General features: G+C 41.1%; 1 protein-coding gene across 1 annotated transcript in view; it reads right to left on the bottom strand.

Annotated features, from left to right (window-relative positions):
• The window catches only part of LOC128687732 (serine/threonine-protein kinase Nek7), a gene marked incomplete at its 5' end in the record, with an annotated part of 73,402 nt that overhangs the window by 24,052 nt on the left and 35,411 nt on the right, over window positions 1-13,939 (bottom strand).

Below are 13,939 nucleotides of genomic sequence, written 5' to 3'. Positions count from 1 at the left end.
TTTGTTTACAAAAGTTACGTTCGCCTGGTTTGTTTACACAACTCTGCGCCTGTCCTCTCTCTCTCATTTATTCGTTTTATCTCGTTTACTCACTCCTGACCCTACATTAAGACTACAAATATTTTAAGGTAAGTAATGAGTGAACTGTATATGCATTTTATCGCTCTGAGATGCTTAAATATCATAGAATATGTGTGTGGGTGGAATGGCCTGGTATGGTAGCCTGGCTGACTACCATGCATACCACATTTGATTTCTAACAATAAATACTACTTGTCTCACCTTAGATTAAGACTATAAATATTTTAAGGTAAGTAATGAGTGCACTATGTGTGTATTGTAGTTTTTTATTGTTTTCTGATCCCTAGTTCTATTGCTAACTTAATACAGTGGACCCCCGGTTAACGAACTTTTTTCATTCCAGTAGTATGTTCAGGTGCCAGTACTGACCGAATTTTTTCCCATAAGGAATATTGTGAAGTAGATTAGTCCATTTCAGACCCCCAAACATACACGTACAAATGCACTTACATAAATACACTTACATAATTGGTCGCATTTGGAGGTGATCGTTAAGCGGGGGTCCACTGTATATGTTAGTGTAAACTTGTTATCTAGTATTTGTATGCATTTATAAGGGAAAAAAGGGTGTTCCACTTTACAGCGATTTCCGCTTTACGGTGGTAGCCTGGAACCTAATCTGCCATATAAGTGGGGCCCTACTGTACTTATTTCCATTGATATGCTCAACTACTCGATAAGGACCAACAAACTTTTGGTCGACCTTAGGCATTGCAGATGTTTTGTTAAAGTTAGTCAGCATAACTCTCAAACCTACTTTAATTTTGGTCGGCTTTGCTCGAATATTAGTTACTCTTGTAAATTCTGCTGTTGATTTATGAAGTATTTCAGGATTCTTCTAAAAACACTTTGAGCTAAGCTGGTACGAGTTGCTATGAAATCATCAGGGTTGTAATTGGGTTTCGGGCTACAATATAACAACTCATAAGGCAAATGCTTATCTACACTGTACAACGCATAATGTGGAGTGTCACCTACAGAAGCATTGTAAGCAGAATTTATTGCATACTGAACATCAGGTATAGCTTCATCCCAAGTTTCACTATTGGGACTGATAGTGGCTCTCAAGTACTTTTTTATTAGTTCATTCTAACCCATTACTGGCAAGATGGTGGGGAACAAAGGTTGATTTAGAGATCTTGTACAAAGTACACAAATTTTCAAGAATCTCATTACAGAATTCACCTCCATTATCAGTTACTAAGAACATAGAAGTTCTTTCTTACTGGAGGAATGAACAGGCTCGGTGGAGTGGATGGACTCTCCCCGGTAGAGGTAGTTAATGCTATGACAAGAAATATGAACAAAGGAGTCATGGATCTTACGATTTCTTACATGTAATAATTACCTGACATACAACTTCTAACTTAGCAAGGACACTCTAGTGCACCAGCCATGACAGAAATGCCTTTCTGCAACGGCATGTGACACAAGAGATAGCATAACTCATTTCAAGTAGTCTTTCTTCAACAAGGCGTTTCCTGGGAGGAACTACCACTCAAACAAGCAGCCATCGCAGGGACAGTAGACACTATCCTGCGTGCAAGAATCCCAGACAGAATTGACAGTTGTACTAGTGCCTGACTGTTCAGTTACATTAATATATAATGCACATATCTATAAGGATTTAGTCTGAACTTCACATTCAGCAGCACTGTAACAATTCTCGGAGACAAGCTGTGTAAAAAATGATAGTGCATAAGAGCTAGATATTTTCTTTCAGTCAATAAAGGACTATTAGGGATGTTCACAGCAGCAGCAGTAGCCTGAGAGGCCTGATTGATGCCATTCACTAAAGTGTCACTTGAAGTTATGTGAGACATAATGGCAAAGAAGTTGCACAAATTAAGACAAGAAAAGTGAATAATAAAAATTATACAAATATAACACAACCTAGGTAGTAGGTTGGTAGACAGCAACCGCCCAGGGAGGTACTACCGTCCTGCCAAGTGAGTGTGAAATGAAAGCCTGTAATTGTTTTACATGATGGTAGGATTGCTGGTGTCTTTTGTCTGTCTCATAAATATGCAAGATTTCAGGTACGTCTTGCTACTTCTACTTACACTTAGGTCACACTACACATACATGTACAAACATATATATACACACCCCTCTGGGTTTTCTTCTATTTTCTTTCTAGTTCTTGTTCTTGTTTATTTCCTCTTATCTCCATGGGGAAGTGGAACAGAATTCTTCCTCCGTAAGCCATGCGTGTTGTAAGAGGCGACTAAAATGCCGGGAGCAAGGGGCTAGTAACCCCTTCTCCTGTATATATTACTAAATTTGAAAGGAGAAACTTTGGTTTTTTCTTTTGGGCCACCCCGCCTCGGTGGGATACGGCCGGTGTGTTGAAAGAAGAAAGAAAGAAATATAACACAAATGCTAAAATTTAGGCTGGCTAGCTGGCTGGCTTGCTTTGGCTATCTCTGGCTGTCTCTCTATCTATATCTCTATCTTTCTATATCTGTCTATCTATATCTCTGTCTCACATGTGCACATAAGTACATAGTGTAAGTTACCTAGAATAACCCAAAAATTCCAGGCAAAGATAGACAGACAAATATGTTTGTGTGTATCAGTGAAAACAAATAAAGCCAGGGTTCCCCAAGCACCCATTTATCAAATGTCACTGGGCTGTCAACAGTTGTCATAATATCATTCTTCAAGGGGTTTCATATACTTTTACTCCAGGCAGACAGAAAGACATAAGCAGAGACAGACAGACAGACAGATAACAGTGATACCAAATACAACAAGGGTTAGCTAAATACATGAGTGAGTGTGGGTGGGTGTGAGTTGGACCTGACTAGCTTGTACTACTAGGTCTGATGTCATGCCCCTCCCTTCAGTGGATGTGACCTGACTAGGTGGGTCATTGGTTAAGCCAGGGGGGAGAGGGACATGGACCTGCTGCAGTGTTCCTTCTTTCTTATGTTCCTATGTATTCGGCAGGCTGGCTTTGCTGTCTCTTTCTCTTTATCTTTAGGTCTATATCTCTGTCTATGTCTCTCTCACATTATAAGTACGGTTATTATACACAGTGTAAATTACAGTGGACCCTCGGGTAACGACATCAATCCATTCCAGAGAGCTTGTCTTTAACCAATTTTTTTGTTATCCGAATTAATTTTCCCCACAAGAAATAATGGAAATCCAATTAATTCGTTCCAGACATCCAAAAGTATTAAACAAAATATTTTTTTACATGAAATATACATTTCCCTACACAGAAAACAATGAGACATGCAAAATAAACAATACTGAAATGACACTTACCTTTATTGAAGATGAATTGATGAGTGATGAGATGGGAGGAGGGCAGAGGATAGAGGAGTTTACAATTGTCTGGAAGGGAAATCCCCTTCCAAAAGACTTCAGGTAACAAGTCCTTTTCTGGGGTTACCTCCTTTTTTGTTTTTTAATGCCACAAGAACCAGCTTGAAAGTCATTGGACACCTGTTGCACCAATAATCTGTCCAGAGAGCTCTGTTTCTGGCATGTCTTTAAGATTTCCTTAAAATGGGGCACAACATTGTCATTATAGATGTTGCCAGCATGGCCTGCAACAGCTGTGTCAGGGTGATGTTTATCCATAAATGTTTGCACAAAAGAAAGCAAGAACACTGCAGCAGGCCTGTTGGCCCATACTAGGCAGATCCTTCACAAACCATCCCACTAACAGAATCGTATTTGCCCAACCCAATTTTCAATGCTTCCCAAGCAATAAGTTTTGATAATTCTATGTACTCATGCACAAGTCCCAATCAAATCAAATCGTGTGTGTGGGGAAGTGGCTAGAGAAGTACCCTGGCTGGTATGTAGGGAAGTACCCTGGCTGGAATGTGGGGAAGTACCCTGGCAGGTATGTGGGGAAGTACTCTGGCTGGTATTCAATTCAATTCAAGTTTATTCTCTATAAGGGTTACAATGTGGGCTTTACAGGTTTTGGGTATTGTGTGGTTTACATGTTATAAAATACTAATTACAGAGGGGGGCCACTAGGACACCTAGCATGGCTAGGCATTTCAAGCAGACTTGATTAATTCTTAATATTAAATCTTACAGATTATGGTATTAAGGCTAAGTGACTACATCATAATTTGTGAGTTTAGCAATGTGAATGCTTTTGTTTTGGCACAATACAAGGTGTCTATATTGGAGTATCATAGGCAAACTTATGACAAGTTAGGATTTATTATTTTAAGATTAAGATTAGTATTTCTGGGTTTATAGTCAGGGGGTGAGTGAGTGTAATTGTGAACCACCAGGTGGTTATCATGTAGTTAGTTGTCGAGGTGGATCAGGGAGATAAGATGTTTTCTAACTGTAGTTTTGAAAGTGATGAATGTGTCTGCAGTTCTAGAGTTTTCAGGTAGGGTGTTCCAGATTTTAGGTCCTTTGAAATACAATGAATTTTTGTAAAGGTTTAGTCGAACACAGGGAATGGGAATGTCATAGAGATGTTTGTGTCTGGTGTTGTGACCTGTGGATCACATTGTCACAACTATCAAGAAAGCGTTTTAGGTCAAGGTTAATATTGGAATTTAAGATCCTGTAGATATAGATTGCACAGTAGTAAGTGTGGATGTTCTGAACAGTGAGTAAGTTTAGATCTATGAAGAGTAGGGGGGGGGGTGATGCCAGGGATGGGATTTAGTGATTATTCTTACTGCAGCTTTTTGTTGGGTTATTATTGGCTTTAGGTGTGTTGCTGCAGTACGTGGGGAAGTACCCAGGCTGATATGTGGGGAAGTCCCCCTGGCTGTATATGTGGGGAAGTTCCCCAGCTGGTGGGTGGGAAGTACTCTAGCTGGTATGTTGGGAAGTACCCTGGCTGGTATGTGGTGAAGTACCCTGGCTGGTGTGTTGGAAGTACCCTCGCTGGTGTACATAAGAAAGCAGGAACACTGTAGCAGACCTGTTGGCCCATACTACCACCATCACTATCCCCCCTCTACCACTACCACTTTCGTTTCTTTCTACAAACTTTTTCTTGAATTCTATAATGTTTCTCACCCTCTTTGCCACGGGCTGGTACTAGAAGCTTTTTTTGGGCCCATGGTGGCTTATTTAGCAGTTACAAGCACTAAAAACAATGGAATAATACAAAATATATTGCATTTATGTGTGGAATCGTCCTCACTGGCTTGTAAACAATGGCACACTAGCTGTACATGGAGTGTCCAGGCCACTCACGCTGCGCTGACACGTTCAGGACGAATGTCCTTAACCGAGTTCTTTTTCGGTAACCAATACAACCCCCAATATTCAGAAGTATGTTCATGCAAAAATTTGTTCCCATAAGAAATATTGTGAAGTAGATTAGTCCATTTCAGACCCCCAAACATACACTACAAATCCGATTTTGTCACATTCATTATCTGTATTCTGATGATGTATCCGATTTTTTTCATTACCGATGATGTTGAAGGTCCACTGTACCTAGGATAACCCAAAAATTCCAGGCAAAGATAGATAGACAGACAGACAAACATGTTTGTATCAGTGAAAACAAATAAAGCCAGGGTTCCCCTGAGCTCCCATTTATCAAATGTCACTGAGCTGTCAACAGTTGTCATAACACGATTCTTCAAGGAGTTTCATATACATATACTCCAGGCAGACAGTAAGACAGATAAGCAGAGACAGACAGGCAGATAGACAGACACACACACACAGGCAGATAGACAGACAGACACACACACAAGACGTTTGTGTAACAGTGATAACAAATACAGTGAGGGTTAGCTGGAGCAGTGGGCATTTATCAAATGTCACTGGGCTGTCAACAGTATAGGGATGCCTTTCATAACAACATGCTTCAAGGTATATGCCAGGGTTATTAAATACATTGCTGGGACCTATAAACACTTTGTATTTATTTCTAGACAATAGTAAATAACCCAGGCAGGAGTAAATGTTCACCTGTCAATGTGATTGTGACTATTTGAGCACTATTTCAGTACCTAATATTAGTGTCAGAACAAAGATTGGCTATGAAATCACAAGAACTATTACAAATTGTTTTTTTTTTTTTAACAAGTCGGCCGTCTCCCACCGAGGCAGGGTGACCCAAAAAATAAGAAAATCCCCCAAAAGAAAATACTTTCATCATCATTCAACACTTTCACCTCACTCACACATAATCAATGTTTTTGCAGAGGTGCTCAGAATACAACAGTTTAGAAGCATATATGTATAAAGATACACAACATATCCCTCCAAAGTGCCAATATCCCAAACCCCCCACTTTACAGTGCAGACACTGTACTTCCCATTTCCAGGACTCAAGTCTGGCTATATAAAATAACTGGTTTCCCTGAATCCCTTGACTAAATATTATCCTGCTCACACTCCAACAGCTTGTCAAGTCCCAAATACCATTCGTCTCCATTCACTCCTATCTAACACGCTCACGCACGCTTGCTGGAAGTCCAAGCCCCTCGCCCACAAAACCTCCTTTACCCCCTCCCTCCAACCTTTTCGAGGATGACCCCTACCCCGACTTCCTTCCCCTACAGATTTATACACTCTCCATGTCATTCTACTTTGATCCATTCTCTCTAAATGACCAAACCACCTCAAAACCCCTCTTCAGCCCTCTGACTAATAGTTTTATTAACTCCACACCTTCTCCTAATTTTCACACTCCGAATTTTCTGCATAACATTTACACAATACATTGCCCTTAGACAGGACATCTCCACTGCCTCCAACCGCCTCCTCGCTGCAGCATTTACAACCCAAGCTTCACACCCATATAAGTGTGTTTGAAGATTGAGACACTTCAGCAACATATGGGAATCTTTATTGAGGAAACGTTTCGCCACACAGTGGCTTCATCTGTCCAGTACAAATCAGAAGGGTGTAAGACGAGGAGTTTGAGGCAATCAGTCCCTCAGCCTGGAATCGATGTGTTCAGTCCATCAACTTGTAGAAAGTACAGCATAGGTCCGTAGATGTGGCTTATATACTGTAGTCAGGTGAGACAAAGTAGGAGGAGGCAGGGTCAAAGTGGTACCATCCACTAGTCTTCGTCCAAAGGTTGGACAAGGTTGAAGAATTCTTTGTATCAAGATCCCATGATGTTGCAGTGTCTGACAGTTGTGATGAATGGTTTGAAACCCGGCCCTATGCTGTACATTCTACAAGATTGATGGACTGAACACATCGACTCCAGGCTGAAGGATTGATTACCTCCAACTCCTCCTCTCCTTACACCTTTCTGCTTTGTATTGGACTGATGAAGCCACTGTGTGGCAAAACGTTTCCTAAATAAAGATTCCCATACCAAGTGAGAGAGTAATTGTGGTAGGGGACCTGAATGCTAAAGTAGGAGAAACTTTTAGAGAGGGTGTGGTAGGTAAGTTTGGGGTGCCAGGTGTAAATGATAATGGGAGCCCTTTGATTGAACTTTGTATAGAAAGGGGTTTAGTTATAAGTAATACATATTTTAAGAAAAAGAGGATAAATAAGTATACAAGATATGATGTAGGGCAAAATGACAGTAGTTTGTTGGATTATGTATTGGTAGATAAAAGACTGTTGGTAGACTTCAGGATGTACATGTTTATAGAGGGGCCACAGATATATCAGATCACTTTCTAGTTGTAGCTACACTGAGAGTAAAAGGTAGATGGGATACAAGGAGAATAGAAGCATCAGGGAAGAGAGAGGTGAAGGTTTATAAACTAAAAGAGGAGGCAGTTAGGGTAAGATATAAACAGCTATTGGAGGATAGATGGGCTAATGAGAGCATAGGCAAAGGGGTCGAAGAGGTATGGGGTAGGTTTAAAAATGTAGTGTTAGAGTGTTCAGCAGAAGTTTGTGGTTACAGGAAAGTGGGAGCGAGAGGGAAGAGGAGCGATTGGTGGAATGATGATGTAAAGAGAGTAGTAACGGAGAAAAAGTTAGCATATGAGAAGTTTTTACAAAGTAGAAGTGATGCAAGGAGGGAAGAGTATATGGAGAAAAAGAGAGAGGTTAAGAGAGTGGTGAAGCAATGTAAAAAGAGAGCAAATGAGAGAGTGGGTGAGATGTTATCAAACAAATTTTGTTGAAAATAAGAAAAAGTTTTGGAGTGAGATGAACAAGTTAAGGAAGCCTAGAGAACAAATGGATTTGTCAGTTAAAAACAGGAGAGGAGAGTTAGAGGTATTGGGAAGATGGAGGGAATATTTTGAGGAATTGTTAAATGTTGATGAAGATAGGGAAGCTGTGATTTCGTGTATAGGGCAAGGAGGAATAACATCTTGTAGGAGTGAGGAAGAGCCAGTTGTGAGTGTGGGGAAAGTTCGTGAGGCAGTAGGTAAAATGAAAGGGGGTAAGGCAGCCGGGATTGGTAGGATAAAGATAGAAATGTTAAAAGCAGGTGGGGATATAGTTTTGGGGTGGTTGGTGCAATTATTTAATAAATGTATGGAAGAGGGTAAGGTACCTAGGGATTGGCAGAGAGCATGCATAGTTCCTTTGTATAAAGGCAAAGGGGACAAAAGAGAGTGCAAAAATTATAGGGGGATAAGTCTGTTGAGTATACCTGGTAAAGTGTATGGTAGAGTTATTATTGAAAGAATTAAGAGTAAGACGGAGAATAGGATAGCAGATGAACAAGGAGGCTTTAGGAAAGGTAGGGAGTGTGTGGACCAGGTGTTTACACTGAAACATATAATTTTATTATTATTTTATTATCACATCTGCCTGGTCACAGACCGGGCCACGGGGGCGTTGACCCCCGGAACTCTCTCCAGGTAAACTCCAGGTAAACACTGGCCGATTCCCACCAAGGCAGGGTGGCCCGAAAAAGAAAAACTTTCACCATCATTCACTCCATCACTGTCTTGCCAGAAGGATGCTTTACACTACAGTTTTTAAACTGCAACATTAACACCCCTCCTTCAGAGTGCAGGCACTGTACTTCCCATCTCCAGGACTCAAGTCCGGCCTGCCGGTTTCCCTGAATCCCTTCATAAATGTTACTTTGCTCACACTCCAACAGCACTTCAAGTATTAAAAACCATTTGTCTCCATTCACTCATATCAAACACGCTCACGCATGCCTGCTGGAAGTCCAAGCCCCTCGCACACAAAACCTCCTTTACCCCCTCCCTCCAACTTTTCCTAGGCCGACCCCTACCCCGCCTTCCTTCCACTACAGACTGATACATTCTTGAAGTCATTCTGTTTCGCTCCATTCTCTCTACATGTCCGAACCACCTCAACAACCCTTCCTCAGCCCTCTGGACAACAGTTTTGGTAATCCCGCACCTCCTCCTAACTTCCAAACTACGAATTCTCTGCATTATATTCACACCACACATTGCCCTCAGACATGACATCTCCACTGCCTCCAGCCTTCTCCTCGCTGCAACATTCATCACCCATGCTTCACACCCATATAAGAGCATTGGTAAAACTATACTCTCATACATTCACCTCTTTGCCTCCAAGGACAAAGTTCTTTGTCTCCACAGACTCCTAAGTGCACCACTCACTCTTTTTCCCTCATCAATTCTATGATTCACCTCATCTTTCATAGACCCATCCGCTGACACGTCCACTCCCAAATATCTGAATACGTTCACCTCCTCCATACTCTCTCCCTCCAATCTGATATCCAATCTTTCATCACCTTATCTTTTTGTTATCCTAATAACCTTACTCTTTCCTGTATTCACCTTTAATTTTCTTCTTTTGCACACCCTACCAAATTCATCCACCAATCTCTGCAACTTCTCTTCAGAATCTCCCAAGAGCACAGTGTCATCAGCAAAGAGCAACTGTGACAACTTCCACTTTGTGTGTGATTCTTTATCTTTTAACTCCACGCCTCTTGCCAAGACCCTCGCATTTACTTCTCTTACAACCCCATCTATAAATATATTAAACAACCACGGTGACATCACACATCCTTGTCTAAGGCCTACTTTTACTGGGAAAAAATTTCCCTCTTTCCTACATACTCTAACTTGAGCCTCACTATCCTCGTAAAAACTCTTCACTGCTTTCAGTAACCTACCTCCTACACCATACACTTGCAACATCTGCCACATTGCCCCCCTATCCACCCTGTCATACGCCTTTTCCAAATCCATAAATGCCACAAAGACCTCTTTAGCCTTATCTAAATACTGTTCACTTATATGTTTCACTGTAAACACCTGGTCCACACACCCCCTACCTTTCCTAAAGCCTCCTTGTTCATCTGCTATCCTATTCTCCATCTTACTCTTAATTCTTTCAATTATAACTCTACCATACACTTTACCAGGTATACTCAACAGACTTATCCCCCTATAATTTTTGCACTCTCTTTTATCCCCTTTGCCTTTATACAAAGGAACTATGCATGCTCTCTGCCAATCCCTAGGTACCTTACCCTCTTCCATACATTTATTAAATAATTGCACCAACCACTCCAAAACTATATCCCCACCTGCTTTTAACATTTCTATCTTTATCCCATCAATCCCGGCTGCCTTACCCCCTTTCATTTTACCTACTGCCTCACGAACTTCCCCCACACTCACAACTGGCTCTTCCTCACTCCTACAAGATGTTATTCCTCCTTGCCCTATACACGAAATCACAGATTCCCTATCTTCATCAACATTTAACAATTCCTCAAAATATTCCCTCCATCTTCCCAATACCTCTAACTCTCCATTTAATAACTCTCCTCTCCTATTTTTAACTGACAAATCCATTTGTTCTCTAGGCTTTCTTAACTTGTTAATCTCACTCCAAAACTTTTTCTTATTTTCAACAAAATTTGTTGATAACATCTCACCCACTCTCTCATTTGCTCTCTTTTTACATTGCTTCACCACTCTCTTAACCTCTCCCTTTTTCTCCATATACTCTTCCCTCCTTGCATCACTTCTACTTTGTAAAAATTTCTCATATGCTAACTTTTTCTCTGTTACTACTCTCTTTACATCATCATTCCACCAATCGCTCCTCTTCCCTCCTGCACCCACTTTCCTGTAACCACAAACTTCTGCTGAACACTCTAACACTACATTTTTAAACCTACCCCATACCTCTTCGATCCCATTGCCTATGCTCTCATTAGCCCATCTGTCCTCCAATAGCTGTTTATATCTTACCCTAACTGCCTCCTCTTTTAGTTTATAAACCTTCACCTCTCTCTTCCCTGATGCTTCTATTCTCCTTGTATCCCATCTACCTTTTACTCTCAGTGTAGCTACAACTAGAAAGTGATCTGATATATCTGTGGCCCCTCTATAAACATGTACATCCTGAAGTCTACTCAACAGTTTTTTATCTACCAATACATAATCCAACAAACTACTGTCATTTCGCCCTACATCATATCTTGTATACTTATTTATCCTCTTTTTCTTAAAATATGTATTACCTATAACTAAACCCCTTTCTATACAAAGTTCAATCAAAGGTCTCTCATTATCATTTACACCTGGCACCCCAAACTTACCTACCACACCCTCTCTAAAAGTTTCTCCTGAAACATATAAGTGAACAGTATTTAGATAAGGCTAAAGAGGTCTTTGTGGCATTTATGGATTTGGAAAAGGCGTATGACAGGGTGGATATGGGGGCAATGTGGCAGATGTTGCAGGTGTATGGTGTAGGAGGTAGGTTACTGAAAGCAGTGAAGAGTTTTTACGAGGATAGTGAGGCTCAAGTTAGAATATGTAGGAAAGAGGGAAATTATTTCCCAGTAAAAGTAGGCCTTAGACAAGGATGTGTGATGTCACCATGGTTGTTTAATATATTTATAGATGGGGTTGTAAGAGAAGTAAATGCGAGGGTCTTGGCAAGAGGCGTGGAGTTAAAAGGTAAAGAATCACACATAAAGTGGGAGTTGTCACAGTTGCTCTTTGCTGATGACACTGTGCTCTTGGGAGATTCTGAAGAGAAGTTGCAGAGATTGGTGGATGAATTTGGTAGGGTGTGCAAAAGAAGAAAATTAAAGTGAATACAGGAAAGAGTAAGGTTATGAGGATAACAAAAAGATTAGGTGATGAAAGATTGGATATCAGATTGGAGGGAGAGAGTATGGAGGAGGTGAATGTATTCAGATAGTTGGGAGTGGACGTGTCAGCGGATGGGTCTATGAAAGATGAGGTGAATCATAGAACTGATGAGGGGAAAAGGGTGAGTGGTGCACTTAGGAGTCTGTGGAGACAAAGAACTTTGTCCTTGGAGGCAAAGAGGGAAATGTATGAGAGTATAGTTTTGCCAACGCTCTTATATGGGTGTGAAGCATGGGTGATGAATGTTGCAGCGAGGAGAAGGCTGGAGGAAGTGGAGATGTCATGTCTGAGGGCAATGTGTGGTGTGAATATAATGCAGAGAATTCGTAGTTTGGAAGTTAGGAGGAGGTGTGGGATTACCAAAACTGTTGTCCAGAGGGCTGAGGAAAGGTTGTTGAGATGGTACCACTATGACCCCGCCTCCTCCTGCATCGCCTCACCTGACTACAGTATATAAGCCACGTCTATGGCCCTATGCTGTACATTCTACAAGATTGATGGACTGAACACATTGACTCCAGGCTGAGGGACTGATTACCTCAAACTCCTCCTCTCCTTACACCTTTCTGCTTTGTATTGGACTGATGAAGCCACTGTGTGGCGAAACATTTCCAATAAAAGATTCCCATATGTTCCATATAAGAGTGTTGGTACTACTATACTTTCATACATTCCCTTCTTTCCCTCCATAGATAACATTTTTCATCTAAATACTGTTCACATATATGCTTCAATGTAAACACTTGATCTACACATACTGTACCCACTTTAAAACCTCCTTGCTCATCCACAATTCTACATTCTGTCTTACCTCTAATTCTTTCAATAATAACCCTACAGTACATTTTTCCTGGTATACTCAGCAAACTTTTTTTTTTTTTCAACAAGTCGGCCATCTCCCACCGAGGCAGGGTGACCCAAAAAAGAAAGAAAATCCCCAAAAAGAAAATACTTTCATCATCATTCAACACTTTCACCACACTCACACATTATCACTGTTTTTGCAGAGGTGCTCAGAATACAACAGTTTAGAAGCATATACGTATAAAGATACACAACATATCCCTCAAAACCGCCAATATCCCAAACCCCTCCTTTAAAGTGCAGGCATTGTACAGTGGACCCCCGCATAACGATCACCTCCGAATGCGACCAATTATGTAAGTGTATTTATGTAAGTGCGTTTGTACGTGTATGTTTGGGGGTCTGAAATGGACTAATCTACTTCACAATATTCCTTATGGGAACAAATTCGGTCAGTACTGGCACCTGAACATACTTCTGGAGTGAAAAAATATCGTTAACCGGGGGTCCACTGTACTTCCCATTTCCAGGACTCAAGTCCGACTAAATGAAAATAACCGGTTTCCCTGAATCCCTTCACTAAATATTACCCTGCTCACACTCCAACAGATCGTCAGGTCCCAAGTACCATTCGTCTCCATTCACTCCTATCTAACACGCTCACGCATGCTTGCTGGAAGTCCAAGCCCCTCGCCCACAAAACCTCCTTTACCCCCTCTCTCCAACAATTTCGAGAACGACCCCTACCCCGCATTCCTTCCCCTATAGATTTACGTATATGCTTTCCATGTCATTCTACTTTGATCCATTCTCTCTAAATGACCAAACCACCTCAACAACCCCTCTTCTGCCCTCTGACTAATACTTTTGTTTACTCCACACCTTCTCCTAATTTCCACACTCCGAATTTTCTGCATAATATTTACACCACACATTGCCCTTAGATAGGACATCTCCACTGCCTCCAATCGTCTCCTCGCTGCTGCATTTACCACCCAAGCTTCACACCCATATAAGAGTGTTGGTACTACTATACT

The sequence above is a fragment of the Cherax quadricarinatus genome, chromosome 1 (assembly GCF_038502225.1).
Source record: "Cherax quadricarinatus isolate ZL_2023a chromosome 1, ASM3850222v1, whole genome shotgun sequence".
Lineage (NCBI taxonomy): Eukaryota > Metazoa > Arthropoda > Malacostraca > Decapoda > Parastacidae > Cherax > Cherax quadricarinatus.
This window is presented reverse-complemented; position numbering and strand designations above follow the sequence as displayed.